The sequence below is a fragment of the Xenopus laevis genome, chromosome 1L, assembly GCF_017654675.1.
Source record: "Xenopus laevis strain J_2021 chromosome 1L, Xenopus_laevis_v10.1, whole genome shotgun sequence".
NCBI lineage: Eukaryota > Metazoa > Chordata > Amphibia > Anura > Pipidae > Xenopus > Xenopus laevis.
The window spans coordinates 159,217,951-159,242,217 of NC_054371.1; the positions used below are offsets into that span (position 1 = coordinate 159,217,951).

Consider the following 24,267-nt stretch of genomic DNA (forward strand, 5'->3'; position numbering starts at 1 on the left):
ACAGAGAAAGCTTCATCTGAAAGCTGGAAAGAGTGAGAAGGCAAATAATTAGAAAACTATACAAAATTAAAAAAAATAAGACCAATGAAAAAGCTGTTAAGATTGGACATTTTATAATATACTTAACATCAAATTAAAGGTATAGATAAAAAATAGAACTTATAAAAAGTTGGTTGACCAAAGTCTCTGAGTCTTTCCCTTGGTTGTCCGACCCAACGATCCTCGTTTCTCCTCGAGTGCAAAACTACAGTCCAAAATTTTCTTTAAAGGTCAGCGCTAACTAAAAGCTCAAGGGAAAAAGTATGATGGAGAAAGGAAAAAGATGAATTTTTTATAGTGTAGTATTTTACTGGGAGTTGTAGTTCCACAACCAAAATAATCTAATTTGGTGCAGTTACCCTTTAAAATTCACCACAGGTGGCTATTAGATGGGTACTTACGAACGTTTAAAGTTAACAAGTGCACATCACGTTTGTTGGAGAATATAAAGTTGCAAAGTATTTCTTCTAGGCTGGAAGAGGTTAAAAATGCGCAAAAATAGTGTAAAGCCCTTTTTATTAAATATCTAAAAAACCAATTGGTTACACTCACATTTTAGTAGTTAAAATCAGGCATATAGTCACTTATCCGTGCAAATCCGTACTGCTACAAGTCTTTTCAGCAAATGCTGTTGGGGTCCCGACCAGCGTTTCCTCCACGATCAGCTTGCTGCTTGGTTGCTTTCTGGACGCTTGGATGTGACGTCTGCCAGCTATGCCTTACGCGTTTCGTCGCTTACCGACTACCCCTTTAAGCCATGCTTTCATGCACATGCATGCAAGATGTGACAACATAATTCACATCTAACACTTTTGGATTGAATCTATCCCAGTATTCACACAGTTTTTAAAAAGTATGCAAACATATCATTTGTACTCATGGCCTACAATTATTTAAAGGGAATATTGTTTACCGCCCAGTAAGAGCATCAACAAGGGTTTTGCTTAAACATTTGAGATTTCAGTTATCATTAGTGGAAATACCAAATGATTAAATAAAAGCAATTATTATAATATAATAATATTTTCTTGGGTGCTGAACATTTCTTTCTGCTTCTCTCGTACTTACAACCATATGTGTGTGTGATCTTTAACCTTGAAAGCAGCAAGTAAGTTGCAGGTAAAACTTAGTCCCTGTGTAAAATGTATAATGAAGCAATAGAATTCTTAATGAATCAGATTAAAATTGAGCGTAGGAATGGCCAGGTATGGGATGACTTTGACGTAGTTGGCCAGCTTAAATATATTGCAATATATGGACAAACAATATCTGTTTTTTTAGTAGCTCAGCTGTATGCACAAAATGTCTCAATGTCTTAAATATATTGAGAATGGGTTGAGTGCAGAGGACCTCTTGTATTTGTTTGTGTATATGTATTTATAGAGAGAGAGAGCGCTCAGTTAATTTTTTTATTTGCAGATCAGTACATAATTAAAATTAATATATTAAAGTAAATAATAACATGCAACTTCAATCCAGAAAGCGAAGGAAAGAAGCAAAGCAAGACAATAAAATGATCTGATTATCTATTGATCTAGATGTCTCAAATGTAGCCACATTTTTCTCAAGAAGCACAATGTGTTCTTTTTGCCATTAGAATATAATCACCTGCCAAACATCTGCATAGGCTAAGGGAAAAAGCTTCTGCATTAATCCAGCCAAAGAGCTTCGCTTATAAAGGCTAATTTGTGTGATGACCTTACAATCCGCTAATAATCTTGTTGTAGAGTTTCATTTTAGCCACATTTTGTGCATGGTATATTTTGAATGTCTAAATGTATTAGCAGAGACCGAGTGAACTGCACAGAATCCCCCTATAGTGCAGCTAGTACAGACTCTCTTTTGTTCATTTCATTAGATGTGCCACAATGTGTGAGACACTGGAAAGCAGACTGCTCCCTGCAGGTTCCAGAGGGTGCGTAGGACATTTGTGAATTTATAGTCGAAATGGAATATACATCATAAGAGCAACACAAGCACTTACACCCAGCATGCATCTTCATTATCATTTACTGTACAGGGAAAGGCTCCCCAACCGTTGCACTTTGGGATCACCATGGAAACGTTTCATCTTGTGCAATATAGCAATAAATTATAATAATTTGTTGTCTTGCAGGAAAAAAAAAAAGTTTTATTACGTTTTTTTCAGGGGCCAAAGTATTTCTTTATAAGTTACTGCTTGCCAGTTCTGATTTCTGGACTCCCACCAAAAATAACAGCCATAAGAACAAACACAATAACAAATGTCAATCTGGTTGTTGAAACACACACAGCAAAAAAAAATGTGCCTCTTTGCTGCGAATGGAAAGTAAAATGATTAAAGGTAATAATAATGGCAGGATTGAACAGTGTCACATAAAAGCAGTGGTTTTGTGACTGTTTTAAATTCATTATTTGATCAAGTATCTCCTTAGCTCAAAAAGTTACAGATCTAGGAAAACCTTATTGTACCAACAAGTGCCAGGCCAAAATAGTGGGGTGCCCTAGGCAACCTGGCCAACTATGTCACCCCTCCTCATGTGCGTGTGTGATTAACCGTGAGTGCAGAGGAGTGCATGCACACACCAACCATTATGATAGATACAAGAATAGCTGCCATAGGTGCTGGTTCGAACTATGGGAAGGCAACAGAGGAGATACGTGCCTGGTGCACCTGCAATTTTGCACCCTAGGTGCTTCTTATGTCTGCCCCTAGTTCCAGCTCTGGTATCAATCTGCAAGCCATAGTTCCAAGAATATCTAGAAATTAGAGGGAAATGTGTCCAATTGTACAATATTCATTTTCATATTATTTCAAGGTATACCTTAAACTGACCGTTTAAGAGTCACAATCAGTATCTACAAATATACAAGGGAAATTTTAGAATTTTATAATGGCTATAAATACTTTAAAATTCTACTAACCTTGTACAGTTGCAGCTCTTTCAGTAAAATGCCCCTCAAATTGTTTCTTACTTTATATTTTATTATATCAAAAAAAGGGGTACAGATAATTTTGTTTACTGCTTATAACTTCTTACATAACTTTTGATAACTAGTGATGTAGAGAAGAATCTTAATCTGTCCTCATCCATGTGGACTGATGCGGAAACCAACCCTTGTCATTATCTAATACAATCCCAAATCTACAAAACTGGAACAAAGCCCAAGCACAGGAAGCTTAAACCTATTGATATTGATTTTTGTACTGTCCATTTATTTTCCCTTGTTGCTCTTCTGAGATTGCCATTGAAATCCACTAAACAGAAACCTACACTTACTAATAAGTTACCTTATTGTTGTATAGCCCTTTAGCACAAAAGTTTAAAAAAAACATAATTTCTCAGCTGCCATTCACTATCATGTACAAATACCCGCCTTAGCATATTTACTTTATGAATATTGAAAAGGATTTTTTATAGCAGGCTTAATATAGGGAAGACATTGGTGTTCATATATGAACGGACACAGTTCCTACCAACCTACAGATATCAGATAGCATACATTTTTGGATAAATTTATTAAAGGAGTGGACACTATTAAGTTAACTTTCAGTATATTAAAGAATGGCCTATTCTAAGCAAATTTTCAATTGTTCTTCGTTATTTATTCAATTTTTATATCTTTTTTTAATTATTTGCCTTCTTTTTCTGACTTTTTCCAGCTTTTAAATGGGGGTCACAGACCCCATCTAAAAACAAATGCTCTGTAAGGCTACACATGTATAGTTATTGCTACTTTTTATTACTCAAGCCTTCTCCTTTTTATATTCCAGTCTCTTTTTCAAATCAATGCATGGTTGCTAGGGTAATTTAGACCCTAGCAACCTGATTGCTGAAATTGCAAACTGAAGAGCTGCTGAGCTACAAATTATAAAAAGTAAAAACCAATTGCAAATTACATCAGAATATTACTCTCTATATCATGTTAAAAATTAACTCAAAGGTGAACAACCACATTAAAAGACAAGCAAAGGCATCATGCACTTGGGGGTGCCAAATGTTAGGCACCCCCAAGTGATTGTATTTACTTACCTGAAACCCAGGGCCGGTGCTCCTATCAGCACAAAAACTGCACCGGCCGGGGTTATACCAGTGAGCACCACAGAGCGATCCTCTTCCGTCTTCCCCTTTCTTGGCGCAGCTGCGCATGCGCAGTAAAACGAAAAGCCAAACTTTTACTAAAAAGTTGACTATTTCATTCAACTGCGCATGTGTTTGCCCCTGGAAATTTGAAGAAAGAAGAAGCCGGAAGAGGATCGATCCATGATGCTCACTGAAATAATCCCGGGCCGGTACAGTTTTCAGGTAAATCAATACAATCACTTGGGGTGCCTAACATTTGGCACCCCCAAGTGCACAAAGCCTTTCCTTCTCCTTTAAGTGCAACTGCAGTTAGATTATGACACTTTTGTAACAGTCATTGTTTGAATCGGTGGCATTCATTACCTGCATCTAAAGCCACTCATTGCACGTTTAGGTGCAAAAGACCAATGCACCCTGTCTGTTGAGATGAACTGCAAACAGTGTACCTATTGAAGCAGGGTAGAAGTTGCTCCAGGGTTCCCACAGCGACCTGCGTCAATAGACAGAGCACACTTATGCCTAAAGAATTATGCAGAGATGTCATTATGAAACAGCATGCCGAAAATAACCAACACCGAATATTTTCAGCACAACTGCATCCGATTCACATCAAAAAGCAAGTGCAATTTTCAAATGCTGGATTTATGAAAAGAAAGCTGCATTGTGGGAATTAAAATGATTTGCACCCAGTGTCGGACTGGCCCGGCTGGACTCCAGGAAAAAACCCGATGGGCCCCCACTAGGCCAGACCCCTCTCTGGATCGTATTCTGTAAAAAAGTTTTTTTTAGGCGCCGCTCATGGCCATCTGCGCATGCACGTGGCACCATTCACTCAGGAGTGGCGCCTTCATGCATGCGCGCTTGGTGTGTCACATTAGGGGGGCGGAGGAGGGCCCTGGACCCTGCTTGCACCAAAAATTACACTTTGCACACTGCACTTGTGCTTGTCAATAGGTTCTTTTATGTCACACAATTTTTTAATTAACAAGATTTCTTGAAAGTAACATTAGACCCACTTAGAATGTAAGCTCTATGGGACAGGGTCCTCCTTCCTACTGTCTCTCTTAACACATGGCATTTAAGTTCTGTGTATATATTTATTATATTTATTGTATTTGTTAATTGTCATCCCTGCGTGTACTTATCAACGTATTATCAACATATTAAGCAATGATAACCCTAAGCAGCTTTATTCTGGCAGGCAGGTGTATAGGGTTTCTACACCTTTATTTTACACTGTTACCCATATAAATGTATGTGTGTGTGTGTGTAATATACCCAAGCTTCCGGGTGAAAATGCCCACTGACTAATGACCTATAAACGACTTTGCTGCCAGTCAATCTAGCTTTTGATACATTTAGAAAGATTGTCCTGTCGGTAATAGGCTTTGGTACTAACTATATAACCTTATTAATCTTTTTCTTCCCACTAATTTCACCCTGGGACATTTGGATAGCTTTCAAGTCATTAAAATTAAGAACAATGATCATGGGAAATTAATTATTCATTGTATCCTTTCTATGTGCATCTAGAGAATAGTAGAAGAGCCCCAGCGAAGAGTTGCTAACCCGAGCAATACATTTGTATTTGTTGTAATAAATGCACTGATGATGAACTGTCTCACACTGTTTGATAGCTGTTGATATACAATCAATATTACATGCATGGAGACACATTGCCCTCACCTGACATTTCTTCCTGATCTCTCGTCTAAACCTAATTTCATGAATATCAGTACTGTTGGATCCTTGTTTGGATTTTCCTTCTGTAGCTAACCATATACCTTTGTCTATATTTCAATCCTAGAAAAGAAATTGTTTTATAAAAAAAAAAATAGGCACAAAGTTGTTCCCCAGTACAGGCACAGGTCAAAACCAAACATTAGTTACATTTTACTAGTCTTGTACAGTTGGATTAATGAAAGCAAATATATGATTAGTTCCTGGACTGAGTCCAACTTTGTTACTTTCCCATGTTTCAGATAAATGCAGCACACTGATGTTTACATTCACACCCTTGGATTCATTTATTAAGCTTGTGCTGGGCAGCTGTTTATTTAGGTAATACTGGGACAAAACCTTAGCAAGCAATGTGTGTAAAAATGATTTTTGTGTATTTACACTGGGCACAATGTCCCTAACATTTTTCATCTATTTACACCCCAGTGTATTTCTATGGTACATTCACACAGTGTATTCAAATGTGTCCAGACCATCACTAGTATTAAAGATAATTAAGTAAGTCATAAGAAAAAATGGAACCATTGTTCAGTATATTATATTTAAGATATAGGCACTGCTGTTCCCCAAGAAAACAACACTTAACAGCATGACCTGCTCCAAGACTACAGACCAACATCTGCTGAGTTAAGGATCTGGTGACATGATAGGAATAAAAGTGATAAAATATTAATTATCCCCACCCTCAACCACAGGCTTGTGGTGCCACAAACAAATGTTCCATTTAAGATGTGGGCACACACCTTATGACAACAATACACACAACAAAATAGAAAGAAAAGAAAATTATATAGATACTGGCCCCTATTTCCACATTGTGCACAAGGAAGGGTGGGTGTAGTGAGACCCTTAGGATGTTGGAAATTAATATATTTTATTAGCCTATCATTGACCTCACAAGCTTTACCATGGATATTAGGAGAATGATACTCACTTGGGCATGAGACCCCCACTTATTCTTATTAGATTTTCTAGCTCATACCTCTAAAAGGGCCAGAACACTTGCCAAATCTTCAGCAAGCAGGAAAGCATACTGAGAGCTGACAAGCTGCATTTCATTTGATAGGCTATATTTTTTAAAAAAATGTACAACAGAACCATGCCAGTTTTCCATGTATAAAGACACAGAGAAAGATTGGAAAATAGATGGATAATTTCTGTGACCAAGTATAGTGAGCAATATAACAGGTATGATTCACTTGTCAAGACATAAGAAAGACTACACCAAGTCTAGAATGCAAATAATAATAGCTGATGATTATGCTTTCTAAAAGTAATGGAAGAAAAGAAAATAACATTTTTACAACATGGCAGTTCCAGAATTATAAACATTTATCTGTACAGCATACGCAGGTATAAAAACATCTGCTGCTATTATCTAACTCCCAGGTCAATTACAAGCAATGCCTGGGGAAAATGTTCAGATATATAGGGAGCCCTAGGGACACAGGCATACAGTACCAGTGAAAGATGAATTTGTGCTAAGGGTTTGCTGAATGAGCAGAGCAATCCAATATGAACAAAAGCAGTTTAGACTTCCAAATAATTAGCATTCAACGTGTTAATTACAGTGCATAAAGAATGCAAATGTATATATGTAGCAAAGCCTGAAGATATACATTTTTTCTTTCTGTAATGTCACTATTAAGTATAAAAGTGCAATACCATTGTTCTAAAAAAAAAAGCCACTGGGACACTTAAATGGTGACCATCACAAGCTATCATAAAATGCAGTTACAAAAGTGATACATCTTGCCATAAAAATGTATATTTTGATGTGGGTACCTATGATGGAAAAATCACATTCTATATATTTAATATTATACATATCATATACTGTATATAGATATATATCATAGTAAAGAAGGCACTCACCAACAAAAAATGACTGCCTGGGTGCTGGGTTGTAAAAGCATCATCAACACAGCAAGACTCTCCATACTTAAGGCTACTGGATCTCAGGATCTTCATACTTAAGGCTATTAAAAATCATTTAAACATTAAATATATTGAATAGAATGGTTTTTGCCACCAAATATGGAGCCATGCTGCTTTTTTAACATCAAGTACAAGGTACTGTTTTATTATTACAGGGAAATAGGGAATCAATATAAAACATTTTAATTATTTTGTTAAACTGGAGCATATGGGATGAAACTTTGTGTAATTTGGAGCTTTCTGGATATCATGTTTCCAGACTATTGATCCCTTACCTGTATGTATGGTTACACACTGCTTTTTAGATAAATACACTGGATCCTATTGGCTGAATTTCAGAATAACTTTGTTACCAGGAGTGCCTTTTTGCCACCCCTAGTAACCCACAGGGAACAGCCCATTAAGGCAGCAGCAATTATATCCACCAGATTATGGTAGATAGATAGCTAGTGCAATACAGCTTCAAAAAGTGTACCATACAGATTATGCACATGTGCCCAGTCCCCATTACGGAGCACAGGAAAACATCAATGACTTGGGGTAGTAACAGTGGTCATGGTGGTGCCTAATAAATCGGCTCCCAGTACATTTTACTTTTCTGTTACATTAACTTTCTATGTCAGTGTTGCCCTGCCTGCAGCTCTTCATCTTTAGTTTGCACCTGGACACACAGAGTTTTGGCTCCGCTGCTCTCTGTTCCGTATACTTGCACTCTGGCAGAAGCTGTACTTGTCAGTGTAGAAAAAAGTAGATGCAGAAGAGAGTGGGTCATCTCCCATATACTCCATTTTAATCATATAATTCATATTTTTAAAAATTATTTCCATATCTCTGTAATAATAAAACAGTATGTATGTCTTGTACTTGATCCCAACTATGATATAATTAATGCCTTTGGAGGCAATACAATACTATTGGGTTTTAATGTTTACTTGATTTTAGTAGACTTTAGTTTCTAGGTTTAGTGTTCCAAATTATAGAAAGATCCCTTAATAGAAACCCGCATGTCCTAGGCATTCTGGTCCAATACCTGTACTAAATAGGTCTGATTAAACCAAATCACTGTAAAATGCATAATATTTACAAAAATACAGGCAGAATCATTAATTAAGAATGTTAAAATGGGATTAGGGGTTGGCAATGTCCATTTAAATATGGAATAATATCACCTGATAAGTGTATGGGGCCGATTCACTAACTTCGAGTGAAGATTTGGAGTTAAAAAACTTAGAATTTCGAAGTTTTTTTTGGGCTACTTCGACCATCGAATGGGCTACTTCGACCTTCGACTACGACTATTCGAAGTAAAAATCGTTCGACTATTCGACCATTCGACAGTCGAAGTACTGTCTCTTTAAAAAAAACTTTGACTCCCTAGTTCGCCATCTAAAAGCTACCGAAGTCAATGTTAGCCTATGAGGAACGTCCCCATAGGCTTGGCTAACTTTTTTTGATCGAAGGATATTCCGTCGATCGTTGGATTTAAATCCTTTGAATCGTTCGATTCGAAGAAATTATCCTTCGATCGTTCGATCGAACTATCTGCGCTAAATCCTTCGACTTCGATATTCGAAGTCGAAGGATTTTAGTTCCTAGTCGAATATTGAGGGTTAATTAACCCTCGATATTCGACCCTTAGTGAATCGGCCCCTAAGTGTTTCCATTTCCCCAGTAGATTCTTGGTCATTGCATTCTTGCTTCCAAGTTGTATGAGTCAGATTTCAATGTGCCTGCAAAATTGATGTGCCATTTTCTTTAATTTAAAAGCACTTTTTTTAGTCTGGTAGATTGCAAAGCGGGTATGTGAATTAATAACTTAATTGTAAAATCTGTGTGTCATCTTCTGCTTTAGTATATGGGTCATTTTTCCCGTAGATGAAATGAAGCAAGTATTCCCACACTAGATTACAAGGCAGTTTTCCGGATTGCAGCTCCTTTATCTTATTGATTGCAAGCTCTATATTGAGGGAGCTTTAGATTGCAAGCTTTTATGGCTACTTTTATATTCAGACTCTAAGCATAAAATCCTTATTTTGGCCAGATCATTTAGGAGATTGTATAAAAAAGGGTAGTTCACCTAAAAACTCAATTTTAAATTCAATTCTTATTTTTGTGCCAGGGTTCTAAAATATTTGCTGGCAAATTTGGCAAAATTATAAAGGGCTTAATAGAAATGTAACCAAGAGTAATTCGATTTTTTTTTTCATTTTTTTAGTCGCAGGCCAGAAAAGGGCAGGATAGGAGGCTATTAATTGAACACCATTACAAAAAAGGGGTCATTCACAAATGCAACAGCAAGTGCAGATAATAATAAAAACTGGCTTGACAAGGAACTACTATATTGCTACTCATGTCCTGCATAGCCAATGTACAGATCTGTGGCCAGCAATGGATGTTAGAATCCCACCTTTTGTGAACAACACTGAGGAAACATTCAGGGGCAAGTAACTCAACTGCAGGGGTCACTGACAATTTTTAGAATTGTTTCTCCATATCTTAAAATCAACCGCATAGCTTTACTCCATTTGTGTTTTATTGAGTTTTGTAATAGCAGGATGTTGCATTCTCTTAAGTTTAATGTGCGTTCAGCTAACAATAGAACAGAGGGTTGTTTTTAGGACAGGAAAAAACACAGTTGCAACTGTGTTTAAACACAATAAACGCGTTTTTTTGCACTCAGCATGTGTTTAAACAACACAGATATAATGCTGCCTGTAAGAGCCCTAAGCAAATGGCATCTCTGCTGGTTTAGGTAACTATGGTCAGATAGCTATGCTAGGTAGGTATGGTGTTAATATTCATGCTGGTAAAGGTGTTAATTACTGCTCTGCAGGTCACTAACAGGATAGTAGTTAATTATGGTTACAGCGGCAGCAGTGCTGCCACCCTTTCTTCTTTCCATCTATTCTTACCCACTGGCTAGACTAGCACAGACACATTCAGCATGAAAGAATAGAGAACCACAGATTAATCTCATGCTTCATATTAAACTAATCATTGCTTTTAGCTGACCTTCTTGAGTCGAAAGGGTATTTCCACTCAAAAAAATATTTTTATATATAATGAAACTTTCCAATGTGCATTAAACCATTGTCTTCCAGGTCTGCTAAACAGCTGGCTTCTGCTACATTGTTTCTGGAGTGAGAACCAGAATTGCAGATAATATTAAAAGCCAGACAGATACTGCTTTCATTAACAAATACATTTTCAATAACTTGAATACCACTAAAAAATGTTTATGAATGTATATTGGAATATTGACTAGAATTACATGATCTTTCATTAAGAAAAATAATTGAGGGGGGAGAAAGGCCTCTTAAACTTGTACTAAGAAGACATGTATCGCTATATAATACACAAAAGCCATGAATATCTTGTAAATTATATCCTTATAAACGGTGAGTAGTGATGTCATCAGTTATAAACGGTGAGTAGTGATGTAATTTCTGTCACATGACTCACTAAAATTTGTGTATTATAATAAATAAAGTACCCCCAATTGTAAAATATGAGGATATTATAAGTTACCTCGGAGTTCCATGACCTGTATAAAAACACTCGGCCTTCGGCCTCGTGTTTTTATATGGTCATGAAACTCCTCGGTAACTTATAATATCCTTATATTTTACAAGAGGGGGTACTTTATTCACTATATAGTAGTTTGTTTATTTGGAACTTAAGTTGCTCACAGCTTTCCATGATCTGTCATTAGTTTGGACATAATCTAATAGAGACAAAGCCACACAAATACTCAAATGGTTGAGTTGCCTCTTCTGACTAGACTTTGGGTTTGTGGAAAATGGACCCGTTGAAGCTGCTCCACTACCCCATGTCCATATCTATTTACCCCCAACTTTTTTTTTAGTGTGCTTAAAAGCAGGCCATAACAAAACAGGACCCATCACAGCGAGACATGCACTACAAGTAGTGTGAGTGGACCTCTTACAATCTATACATGCTTCCAGATAAATGCCAATTTAGTAAATACTGGCTCTGTCATTGCATCATACATTGTAACCTTATTGCATGAATGTCTAATCAACAACTGTCAAATTGTTGGATGATTTGCACAAAGCAATAAAAATAATTCTGTTAAAAAAAAGAAAAGTAGATTCTCTATGACAAGGATTTATTTAAATAAACATGGGTATAGTATGTAGTATGATAGATGTATAGTTTTACTTTAAATGAATAAAAGATCAGTGTTTCAAGTACAAAAACAAAGCAAAAAAAAAAAAAAAACAACTTTTCTCATCTACCATGGCTTTAAAGCAATATTTGGCAGTTTAGTAAAGGACCAACGAGTTGGCAGGTCTGCTGCTTTATAAAGAGAAGAATCTGATGATTGGGAGCAGGTTGGATACAATCTAGAAATAAATGACCATGACTTTAAAAAAAAAAAAAACCTAAGGGCAAGGCCAGACGTGTACTGTTTTAAAAATAAACAGCCAGGCGTAAATACGCATAAACTGCACTACCACTGAAACTAATGGAAAACGCACTATCGCACAGTGCTACGCAATATGTTGGCGCTATATAAATACATGTTAATAAATTCACACAGGGTGCTTGCAAACTGAAATCCGCCACAGGACAGTTTTTTTTAGCAGAAACGCCAATACATCAAGAAACTACCAAATGAACTCTATGGCATCTGCACGTTTGAAACCACATTTTGCGTAAATACGCAGCGTATTTTAAATATGGCGTCCAAATTCTCAATGAGAACAATGAAAAGTGCATGTCGGGAAAAGAATCCTTCGTGCTGAAAAACGCATGTTGACGGTCGTATGTGGTTTCAGTGGCGTATTTACTCCAGTTCTTTTTTAAAAACGCAACGTAAAAACGCCGCGTCTGTCCTTGCCCTAAACATTTTTGCAAGAATATTCTAATTTACTAAACGAGATCCATCACTTCTTACAGGAATGAACAAAAAACGTGCTATTGATCGTGTTACGAGGCTATTTTACTAAAACAATGATGTTCGGGGACGTCAGGTAGAACCGTGGCTGTCCTTTAAGGGGATTTAAATTTTTCCGCGAAAGGAGCGCGTGGCTCTTCCTTCCTCCCAGGGGCACCACTGAGACTCCGTTCCATTATCCCCTAGGTAAACGCCTCTCTGGCTTTCCATTGGGCCGTCCTCTCCGGCAGCGCCTCTCCTATTGGCTGTTAGGCGTGTCGCGGGCGCGGCTTCGAGAACAGAGGCTGAAGCATCACTTGTCTGTTTGTCAGTTCCCGACGTGCAGAGCAGCTGTGAGGACCCGCTGGCCCGGGCTGCAGCGTTAGAGAGGCGATCTCAGCATCAGATCCCACGTCTTTGCACTGACGGATCACTCCCCTTCTTCTCCGATCCTCTGTGCTTGTATTTAAGCGCTGTTCGGGGAGGATTCTTTGTGCGCGAAGCATAAAACAGAGCGCTGCTGCCCGTACCTGCGAATGAAGCTTGTGCGGAGCATCGGAGATCAGCGCTGAGGGGATGTGATATATGAGAGGATTCAGTGCATATCGGATGCTGCATCTCCTCCTCCTGCTGCTGCAGCCTTAAAACTCGCACATCGGGGGCACTGGGAATCTTTTCCTGCTTCTGCTAAATATTTATTCTCTGCGGAGAAACCCACACTGGATCTTTTGCCTCCTTCAATTTATCTGAAGGCTTTTTGTGTCGCTCTTTATTGTAACCTGCCCCGTGGAGTTTACAGGATTCATCACAAATGCTCTTGTTTTTTGTTTCTCTATTTATTATTTAAATTATTTGTTCTTGTCAGACACGGTTATCTGTCAGATCTTGAAGAGTTTTGTTTTTTTTTATCAAAGGATTTTGTGCTGCTAATGTGATCAGTTTGGCAACGCCATCCTGTTAAAGCTTTAGAACAGTTCCTTTTTTATTATTATTATTTATGGTTCATCATTAATCTGGATTGGTGCAAGCTTTTCTGTCTAGTCCACAAGTTGACACTTTTATGAATGGGGTATTTTTAAAGGCACACTGAATATCTGAAACCCCTATACTGATTTCCCTCAGATGATATATCGGATTTCCCTGGCAGATAAAGTCATTTTATTGTTTTTTTTCTGAAGATTTTATGGCTTGGATTAAGTTTTAGGGTTGTCAAAAAAAAAAAGACTTGATTGTCATCATTGGACCCCAGGAGCCTGCCCAGGAGAAACTGAAGATTTATGGTAAATATACTGAGGGGATGGGATTCTACTGGGGAAAAAAAAGGGCCAAATTATTTCAACATTTTCTGGAGGGCTAATGGCAGATGGTGCATCTTTCCATTGGTTTTGCTAACTTCATATATTATGAATACTGGTTGTGCTTTTTGTTACCATTATCCCCCCTCTCCTTCATTTATAATAAATGTCGGTTACCCTTTTTGTTAACATTTCCAGTATTTCTGACATTAATGGCTACTATCTTGTGCCTAGTGCTTTCTATGCTATCTTGTACATATCTTATTAGTGCTTTTAGACCGTTTCTGTGAAAGAAATCACTGTTCTATAGCAGCATTTAACGTTTAACTTGACATTATTCCCTCTTAGAGTAGCAAGTTGGCAAAAGCTGCTTCAACAGAGCTTACACTCTGTAGGTGCTACTACAAACAGAAACACAAAAAACTCAGTGCAACCTGTAGCGCTTTCACTTCAGTTATCAAAGGATTTGGGGAGTTATCGTTCAATAACAGCTGGAGGGTTGTATGTTTAAAAATTCCAGCTGTAGGTGTAATAAAGTCTGTCAGCCATTTCTAAGGTTGGCTCTGTGCCACGAGGCATCTTCACAGCAAGTACAGTATGACCCGTGATGTATTTTATGTTCCTATCCATTACTTAAACATTAGAGAAGTGCTTGCACTTTAATTAATGTGACGGTGCCTTTTCTTGCAGCTGGTACTTGGTATCAGCAGCTAGCAGTTATTTTTGCAGGGAACCCACAAATTTACTTGTGCCTATCAATGCTTGGTGGTCACTGATTTTGTTCACTCGGATTATGTCTCTCTCTCTCTCTCTCTCTCTCTCTCTCTCTCTCTCTCTCTCTCTCTCTCTCTCTCTCTCTCTCTCTCTCTCTCTCTCTCTCTCTCTCTCTCTCTCTCTCTCTCTCTCTCTCTCTCTCTCTCTCTCTCTCTCTCTCTCTCATATACTTTTTTAAAAATGTTTAACTACCAAGATGTCCATAGTAATAATAATGCTGAATTATCACATTTCCTGGCAGTATATGTGCTGATGTACAGAACATTAACATGTTATTGGGCGTCTGTGTAAAACTGGAACCTATGTATTATTGTACCAATTGTGTTTGTGTATAGTTCATTTGGAAAAAGTTGTAGTTAAGTGAAATTCTGAGTGTCACCGGTTGCCTTGCTTTGTTTTAAACAAAGTGCTAGTTGTAATCAACCTCTCTGCCACTCCAGCAAAATCCCACTCGACATTCCAGCTTCCTTCCATACCATTTGCTCTTAGCTGCACTCCACATACCTGCCAATTGGGTTTATGTTCTATTCCTCGGTGACCTCACCATATGCTGAGAAAAGTAATAAATACAATAAATAACCAGGGTGTGCATTCTATTCATGTGTGGGGGTTTATGCCTTGGTCTTAGAAAACTCACTCCAAAATAATCTTTATTGTAATGTATAAAGGCCGAATTCCATGTGTAGCCCCTCCAATCCATCACATCCTTTGAGGTACTTGAGTAAAATTGGCTGTGAATAGCTTCTTTGAAGTGAATTTCAAATGATCTGCCCTTTCCTTCTGGCTCAGTTTTACAACAGGAAACTTGGCAATTTATTTTTTATTGCTCTGACTGCTAATGACAATTGGTTGAGCTACAAGAGAGCAGAGTAGCCGTGATGGAAGCATATTTTTCAGAAAGAGAGTTGCTGGAACAACATGCCATCTGTAATATGTCAGATCAGGGGGGTAATGTGAGGAAAGGAAACATTAATTAAAAAGGTGGTAGAAGCATGAAGTAAGTACTCCCTGGCAGAGGCAGAATAGCCTAATTCTTGAAAGGAAGGGCGATAATGAATTAGGCCTAAGATTTCTTCAGCAGACGTGAAAATATATTTTAATTCTGTTGCTTTGAGATGTGAAGCTTTTTTTGCCCTGTGGGTTGAGAAACAGACACCTAATAGAGACATCTGCCTACTACTTTTTTACTGTAGCTAACATAGAAATGTGTCCCATCTAGTAGGCGGATGATGATTGCGACGGGGATTATTTCGCTGTGAGTTTACCCTGTGTTTATTTAGCTGGAGATTTTATGGAAACAGACTCTTTGGGATTCTTGATGAACAAGTCCCGCAGATGGGCCCTTCCTTTTGTCTGTCCTTGTTGTGCTTGTGAAGGTAGACACAATAAAACTCTGTTCTGCCTTTCAACCTGAGTGCAGATAACAAGGCAGAGAGGAAATGAAAGGGATTTAGTGACATATGGCTTATTAACCCTTTAAAGGATAGGAGGAATTTTCTGTAGTCTGCTGGCATGATCAATGGGCATACAGGATAGCAATTTTTGTCTGTATAGTGTATTGTATTTGTGTGTGTATACAATATATATATATATATATATATATATATATATATATATATATATATATATATATATATATATATATATAAAAAAAATTTATTTATTTAATGATCTATCTGCACACAACAGGACATTATAACAGAGAGAGAAAAAGTTGTTTTTTTAATCAAGCGATTTGGCTTTCTTCGTATACTGACGTTTTTGACACTGCAGTGTGGCTCAAGTAGTGTGCATCTTTGTTTTATTTGTGTGTGTATACTTTTTTGACAAATTTGTCAAATTTTTAATTCGAGCAATTTGCAATATGTTGTTTTCAAGGAGGCAACTGCAGTATATGGCTGCATGTTTTTCACTTCTATATATTTTATGGCACTGTGCGTATAGATATCTGTGTAGTTAAGCCAGTAGCGTGGATGCATTGTTTATCAGAGGGTGATATAAAGCCCACACTTTCTAATTTGGGAGTAAAGAATAAAGTACCTAGAATGATCTACTTGTTTACAGACTTGTAGACCCCTGGCAGCATCTACACACTAATGCAGTCCTGCATGGATGGGATTTTCTAGTCTGCCCTATCATTATCTGAACAAATTTGGGCTCGTACAGGTGCCAATGAATCAGTCAAAAGTGGCCAAGTCAGCACCCACAGCCTTCCCATTGGGCACATTTTATCCTTTCATTTCTGGATCTGTATTGCAGTGCTTTGTATGTATTAGGAAGCACATGAATGGTATTGCAGTGTATGTTACAGGGCTTCTGGGTTCTTTTTACCCTGGCTTACCAAGCCCATACTTTATTTTCAAATATTAATTGCAAGTTAGAATCCCAGACAAATTGTCATTGGCCTGGGGAATATATTGAGCCAATATACTAGCTTTTCCTGAAATAATGCTTCTTCCATTTCCAGTTGACCTTATTCTGTTCCAGTTGGCAAACATAATTAAGTAAATAATTTAACAGCCTAATGAACTTTTATAATAGGATTCATTACCACTCATTTACCGTCTCATTAAAACAGAGAAAGATGGAGTATTAAAATGTAGTTCCCGGTCAGTGGTTTTTAGACATCTTCATGATAATCAGGTTTTTTCGCTTCAAAACCGACCAACTAGGACTCCACTCATCCCAAAGCTGTTTCTAAAGCTGGCCATAGATGCAAAGATGATCGGGCTTCCTCATCTCCAGACCTGCCACTAACCTTTCAGATCAAATAAAGTAGTAAAAGAACAGATCAGCTGATGTTCTGCCCCTACAGCAATTGTACAAAAGTTATGTCCGACAAAAGCTAGTGACAGTCTCCCTCTGAAAATCGTCTGATCGGCAATACATGCAGAGATATTATCGGCAGCTGACAGAAATCGTTTAACCTTGGCCTATCGACCAAACGACCGATCTCCATGGGACAAAAAATGTTAGGGCTCTCCACACATGCTCCGAAAATCGTACAAATCCAGGATTTGTACGATCGGATCTTTGCGTCTATGGCCAGCTTTAGTTTGTGCCTAGATAAGATGTGTGTAACAGTGACACTTGGACCCTTCAAGGTACGTGACTTCAGAGCCCCTATTTATTTTAAAATCCATATAATCCTTTACTGATTTTTGGAATGCCTTGCATGAGTAAACCTGCAGTTTTTCAACCACCTAAAATTTTACTTATTATTGCTACCTGTCACTATGAATAACGTTGGTTATGTAGTGGCAATATATATATGATCGATTACATTCGTTTTTGGCCAAGAGTAAAACATCCCTGTTACAGTCAGACAAATGCAAATGTATGCATGAGCGTACGTTTCATCCATTGCTAAATTTGTGGATTGTGGAAGAAAAGTCTAATCACACAAATATCAGAGCAAACATGGGGAGAACGGACACATTTCACACATATAGTGCCCTATTGCAAATGAATCTCAAGACCCCTATTCATCGTGTAGCAGCAATGATAACATATGTAACACTCTGCTGGCATATGCAAATCCCTGGCAAACAATGGGAAATATACAGGAGAACAGGATTAAGGGCCACATGCCAGGCCTTGGTTTTAAATAATTACCGACAGATGCATTCTGGTTGGGTTCACACATCTTATTTTTCATCGTTTTCTACCCTGGATGGTACTTTTAGATTGCAAGATGATTGGGAGATTGTTTTAGAGTCCTCTTTTTACCAATATTAGTTTTAATTTAATTTCCTGTCTTTATAAGTATGATTTATAATGTTATGAATACTTGTTTCATGAATGTCAACCCTGCGATCCAGAGCTTTCAGCATCCTTCATTCTTGAAGTGCTTACACAATTAGTAATATGCTAGTTGTGACATTTGCAGACTTCTATCTTGCATACACTTGGCGTACACTTGTCCATGTTCATTCTATGCCCTTCTATCAGCGCTCTTGCCCTGTTCTTTTGATATGGCTGCCACTGTGTGCATTACAGTACTGTATTCCCTGGTAACCTTCTCACTTGGGTCCCCCCTCCCACCTGGTGCCCTGTTTGGCTGCCAGTAGCTACACTCCAACAGTTCTTTGATGACTGATTTGCTAATGGCATTTTCTCTGCACATCCCTGGCCAACCCCCCTCTGTTATTCTTTAAACCTGAGATTGCTGTTTGGGAGCAAGTGAAGCACAAAGTGTTACCTCTCATTCAGAGTGTGACCTGACAGGAATGTCTGGCCAGTGTACCACAGACTTCCTTCCTACTGTCATTCACGGATGCTAATAATAATAATAACAGTGGTGCTGCTGATGTACAGACTAAATATTATTTTAACAAACTGTTTCAGAGAACAATGACAGCAAAGCCTATTGGAGTAGCTTTCTGGAAGATGAATAGAATTTTATTTTTCTACACGATTAGCATGCATGCAGTGAAAACACAAATGGAGATGCTTATATTCTATTTTGGCAGCGGAGAACTGGTTCTAAAAGAACGTTTGCTATCTAACAGATAATAATGCAATCTCATTCCTGGTTGGCAAAGTTTATTCTTCCGTTTCAAACTCTGTAATGTGCTTTAATGAGAATGCTCTAACCCCAGGATTTAGACTGAAACTGACAGATTTGCAGTATTCTATAACACAAATTTGTCTTGTGTTCTGCTGTTTGATTAGCTTTTAAAGGTTTGAAATGTGGGCAGAAATGTATAGAACTTTTTTGGGTTACACACAAATTGGGAGTCTTATACTTGTTCTGCATCCCTTTTGCTTATAGCTAGGATTCAAATCTATACAAATGTGGTCATAGTTGGTATGCTACAGTTAAGGATATATCCAAAATACTGTATGTACTTGCTCATTGAGCGTCTTTTAAGTATCATTAAGCTGGATCCAGCTTTCACTTTATTGTAGGGAGCCATCCTCTCAATTTGGGGATAATTGCAGGTCGTTTGGGTTTTACTGCTTGAAAGATTACTAAAGCTTAACTATCAGTTTAATTGCATACAAAGTATACAGGTTCAGGCACACATGTATTCCTAAATTATGTACAGGTATGGGATCCAATATCCAGAAACCCCCGAATTACGGAAAGGCCAACTCAATTTTAGCCAAATAATCCGTATTTTTAATAATGATTTTTTGATCAACCTAAGATATAATTAATCCTTATTGGAAGCAAAACCAGCCTCTTGGGTTATTTAATGCTTAAATGATTTTCTTGTAGATTAAAGACATGAAGATCCAAATTATGGAAAGATCCGTTATCTGGAAAACCCCAGGTCTCGAGTATTCTGAATAATAGGTCTAATACCTGTACAATAAACACATGCATACATGCTCTAACTGTGTTTATTTATCCTTTTAGGGCTCATGCACAAATTAATATTGTTATTTTTAACAAATGTAGATTCTGTTATATGGGTGAAAGGTTTAACCTTCATAACTGTTACATTACTGGAAATCAGTGCAATTTAGCAACATTTTTGGAACAAACCTACTGGTTTGTTACTTTGTTATTAAATTGAGAAACCCTTAGCAACAAAAATGTTTTTTCATTGCTTAATCGCGTACATCATGTTAGCGGTAACTGGAAAATTGTGTCAGATGTCAGAGTTGCAAATTACTTCAATATCCACATATCTATGAAGCTAAATCTTGGCCAGCAGTACGTTTGTTGTGTAAGTTGTGGGGACATTTAATGCAGTTGTGTTTTTAAGCCACTTTAGTTTAAAAATATATAAATTTCAGAATTATAGATTACGTTTTAAGAAATAGTGCCCACACTATTCCCTGGATCCAGTGTCTTAGGAAAAAAAATAACTCCAAGTGACAGTCTCTATGGATGCTTTTTAAAAGGGTTATTTTGCTTTAGGATCTAGGGCAGTGGTCACCAACCAGTGGCTCATGAGCAACATGTTGCTCACCAACTCCTTGGATGTTGCTCCTAGTGGCCTCAAAGCAAGAGCTTATTTAGGAATTCCTGGTTGAAGGCAAGTTTTGGTTGCATAAAACCAAACAGAGCCTCCTGCATGCTGCCAGTCCACATAGGGACTACCAGTAGTCAGTCACAGCCCATATTTGGCACCCCCAGGAACGTTTTGCATTCTTTTTTTTTTAATTTGAATATGCTCACAAGTATGAATGGTTGGGGGTCCCTGACCTAGGGAATAATGTGACTGCTATCCAGGCAAAGATAATATGTGCATTTAAATTACTATTACTGAAAAGTGGGGTGAAACCGTGATAATCATAATCAAAGTTTTCTTCCAGTTGCATATCCACGGTAATTTGCTGGGTTTTTCCATTGCTATAATCTATTCTCCTCATATGCCATAGCCCTTGGTCAAAACTTGTCGGTATTTTATTTTTTTTTTAAATCCGTTATTCTGTTGATGGAAAGGGATTATAGTCACCTCATGGATACTGGAAGTTCTCGTTCAGCAAAATCTAAGAACCTGCAGATTGGCCTTCCCTAATCTAGATTATATATTGGCAAGCAGCTCTTCTTGCCTTATGTCTTCTCTCATTGCAAAACGTGTATCCTGTGTGACCTTGATAGAGTCACTGTTCATCAAACAACATCATGTAGACTGAAAAAATACTAAGAAAGGGCCTGAAAAAATATAAGCAGTAACAAAAACAACAAAACAATTGATTTGTACTTATGTTGCTGTGGTCAGTAACAACCAAATTTTTTATATAAATTCTTTATTTGTACATTTCTCAGGGGGTATAGTTGCAGGCTGGACATATGTCAAATACTAATAATAATAATTTAAAAAAAACATATAAAACTAATAAGACCAACTGAAACGGTGCAAAGAATAACTATCTATAACATACAAACCTTTGAATTCAGCTTTTGATGAAAAGATGCAACACAGTAACATTTGGGCAGTGTACTACAGCTGAACTTTGGTCATATTGAATGATGGCATTTTTCTGCTTCAACCCCCTATTGAGCTCTTCCAGGCTATTGCATTGAGGAGCCTGCTTCTTTCAGATCATAGTGCAGGGGAAATATCTTCCTACAACTGCAGAAACACTGTGCCAGAGGTTATATGCAGCACACAAACCTTATGTTTGGAATAACTCATTACCAATGTATCTACCCGAAATAGCAGGCTGCTGTTTTGTAATGTGTGTAATGTAGCCCATTGTAGTTGCTGTGAATATGAAACAGGACAGCATTTGTATTGTCCTTGTAAGAGCATTTTCTCTAACAATTTTGCCTACTTACTGTACTTGTTTTAGAAGCTGTGAAATCACCACATCAACTGCAATAACGTAAGAACGCAAAATGTAACATAAATGTGCATGTTTTCAGTCAAGAATCAAATAAAAATTGCACATAGGGGTATTTTCAGGTGATTGGCATTGACGTCAATATAATGCTGCTTGTAGCCTTTTGACGCCAGGTTCAGAGTTGGGGGTGAAAAAGGTCAAAATGCAATAACCCACTGTATGTGCCTTAGGAAATAGCTCTCTTGGAACTTCATGAATAATAGATTAAACAATATGGCTTTTGGCCTTCCTTGAACCTTGCATACCCTCTGATAAAACAGAGGCCTTTTACGATCTTTTGCTTGGCTGGGTATGTCACTTGAGCAATCCTGACAAAGCTTGTTTTATAGTATCCTTTTGTGAGTGTCACATGTCCATTCTGTAGGAAGGGCAACCTGGGTGTGCATTCATTTTGGTTGGTCCAGCTTGGAAAGTGATGCCAATCTTTTGTTGGCTATTATTTCTCTTGGCTCAGGAAATTGAATTTTTAGATGACAAGCAAATTCTTTATTGCTTACACTGACACAGAGGACTTTTTTTTTTTTTTTTTGCAAGTGCAATTTTATTTTTGTGTTTTTTAGAAAGTAACCTTTCATGCCAACATTTCCCCTTTTTACTTAATGTTACATATTAATGGTAGTGTTTCTTTAATCATAGTTTAGGGGAAGAAATGATCTTTGAACTCTACTTGTCCTTAATGTGCAGTAGTTGTGAATAATATCTCTGTGTCTTCAGCCAGCAGGGTGTTTATAGAATCCTGTAGTGCCTCTGGTTTAACGGTTTCTGCAGCAAATGAGCAGCACCAGGCAAATAGAAAAACTTTGATATCAGACACTGTAGCATATATAGCAGGTATGGGGTCCCTCATCCGGAAACCCGTTATCCAGAAAGGTCCGAATTACAGAAAGGCAGTCTCCCATAGACTCCATTTTATCCAAGTGATCCGAATTGTTAAAAATCTTTTCCTTTTTCTCTGTAGTAATAACAGTACCTTGTACTTGATACAATTTATCCTTATTGAAAGCAAAACCAGCCTACTGTGTTTGTTTAATGTTTAAATGATTTTCTACTAGACTTAAGGTATGAAGATCCAAATTACGGAAAAATCCATTATCCTGAAAACCGAGCATCCTGGATAACCGGTCCCATACCTGTATATATACATGCTCTATAGTGCATAGTCAGACTGCCTTTGCTTACTTAGACTCTGTCTGCCCATTTAAATAACTGCATCATCAGAATATCTTTGGATTATTATCTTGTGCTCCTAACTCTATTATCTCCTCTTCTCCATATGCCACTGCAGAGCTTTTTTTTACCCCAGCAGAAATAAAAGCTTATTGTAACATTTCAGCATGGCTTATCTTTTTCATTTGTATTTTATGTTATAAACGTTATACAGGGTACATGAATATTAAATTAGATTTATGTAAAGAGTACAAAATATTTTCTCTTCCTGGCCCCTTTTCATGGATGCACATGATATGCAGGGGCTAAATTAGGGAGAGCACGGGGCACATGACTTACAACTGCAGGCTCCCTCAGCCTTTCTAGCAAAAGACAACAATTTGTTATTAATGGTGGCAGTGAATAAAGGCATGTTTGTAGCCCAATATATAGCCATGGGGAAAGTGACCTTCAGCCCTCAAACTATTACAAAACTGCAAATCCCAGTATCCCCTGCTTGGGGAGGTCATGGGAGTTCTGAAATAGTTAAAGGTCTGAAGGTGTCTCTGTTTTGCCATAACCAGCTGAACACAGACGTTGTGGCCAACGTGTGTAAGCCCTATGGTATCTATAAGATCTATGGTATCTTTTCAGACTGAAGCAAAGGCACCAAATATTCGCCTTAAGGAAGCCATGTACAGCAGATGATTTATGAGCATACGTGTGAAATTGTACAAGTGCAGTTGCCAGTAGCAATCAATTACCAATTTGTTTTTAAGAGGCACAGAATATAAGCAGATACCCGATTGGTTGGTATCGTTACTCCATTTGTGCAGTTTAGTACCTATGCTTGTACATTATATCATCTGCTGTACATAGCCTCCTTAAAGTTAGCAACTACTTTAGTGAATAAGCCCTACAGACTCAGTATTGGCCAAATAGATACGATATTACATTATATGGCCAGATTAACTACAAGGTATATGAGGAAAGGAGGAGTGTCTTTTTATACAGGAATAAAAAAAAATTAGGTTTAGGACAAACATTTTTGTGTAAAATAATTAAT

At 37.6% G+C, this 24,267-nt stretch overlaps 1 protein-coding gene across 2 annotated transcripts in view; it reads left to right on the forward strand.

Moving 5' to 3' along the window:
- Positions 1–12,992: 12,992 nt before the first annotated feature.
- Positions 12,993–24,267, forward strand: part of fam222a.L (family with sequence similarity 222 member A L homeolog) — a 50,795-nt gene continuing 39,520 nt past the window's right edge. Inside the window, exon 1 of one of the 2 annotated variants that reach the window (XM_018260990.2) lies at positions 12,993–13,961. The gene's annotated coding sequence lies outside the window, so the exon portion shown is untranslated. The remainder of the gene's footprint in view (positions 13,962–24,267) is intronic. The other variant, XM_018260975.2, reaches the window with a different exon arrangement.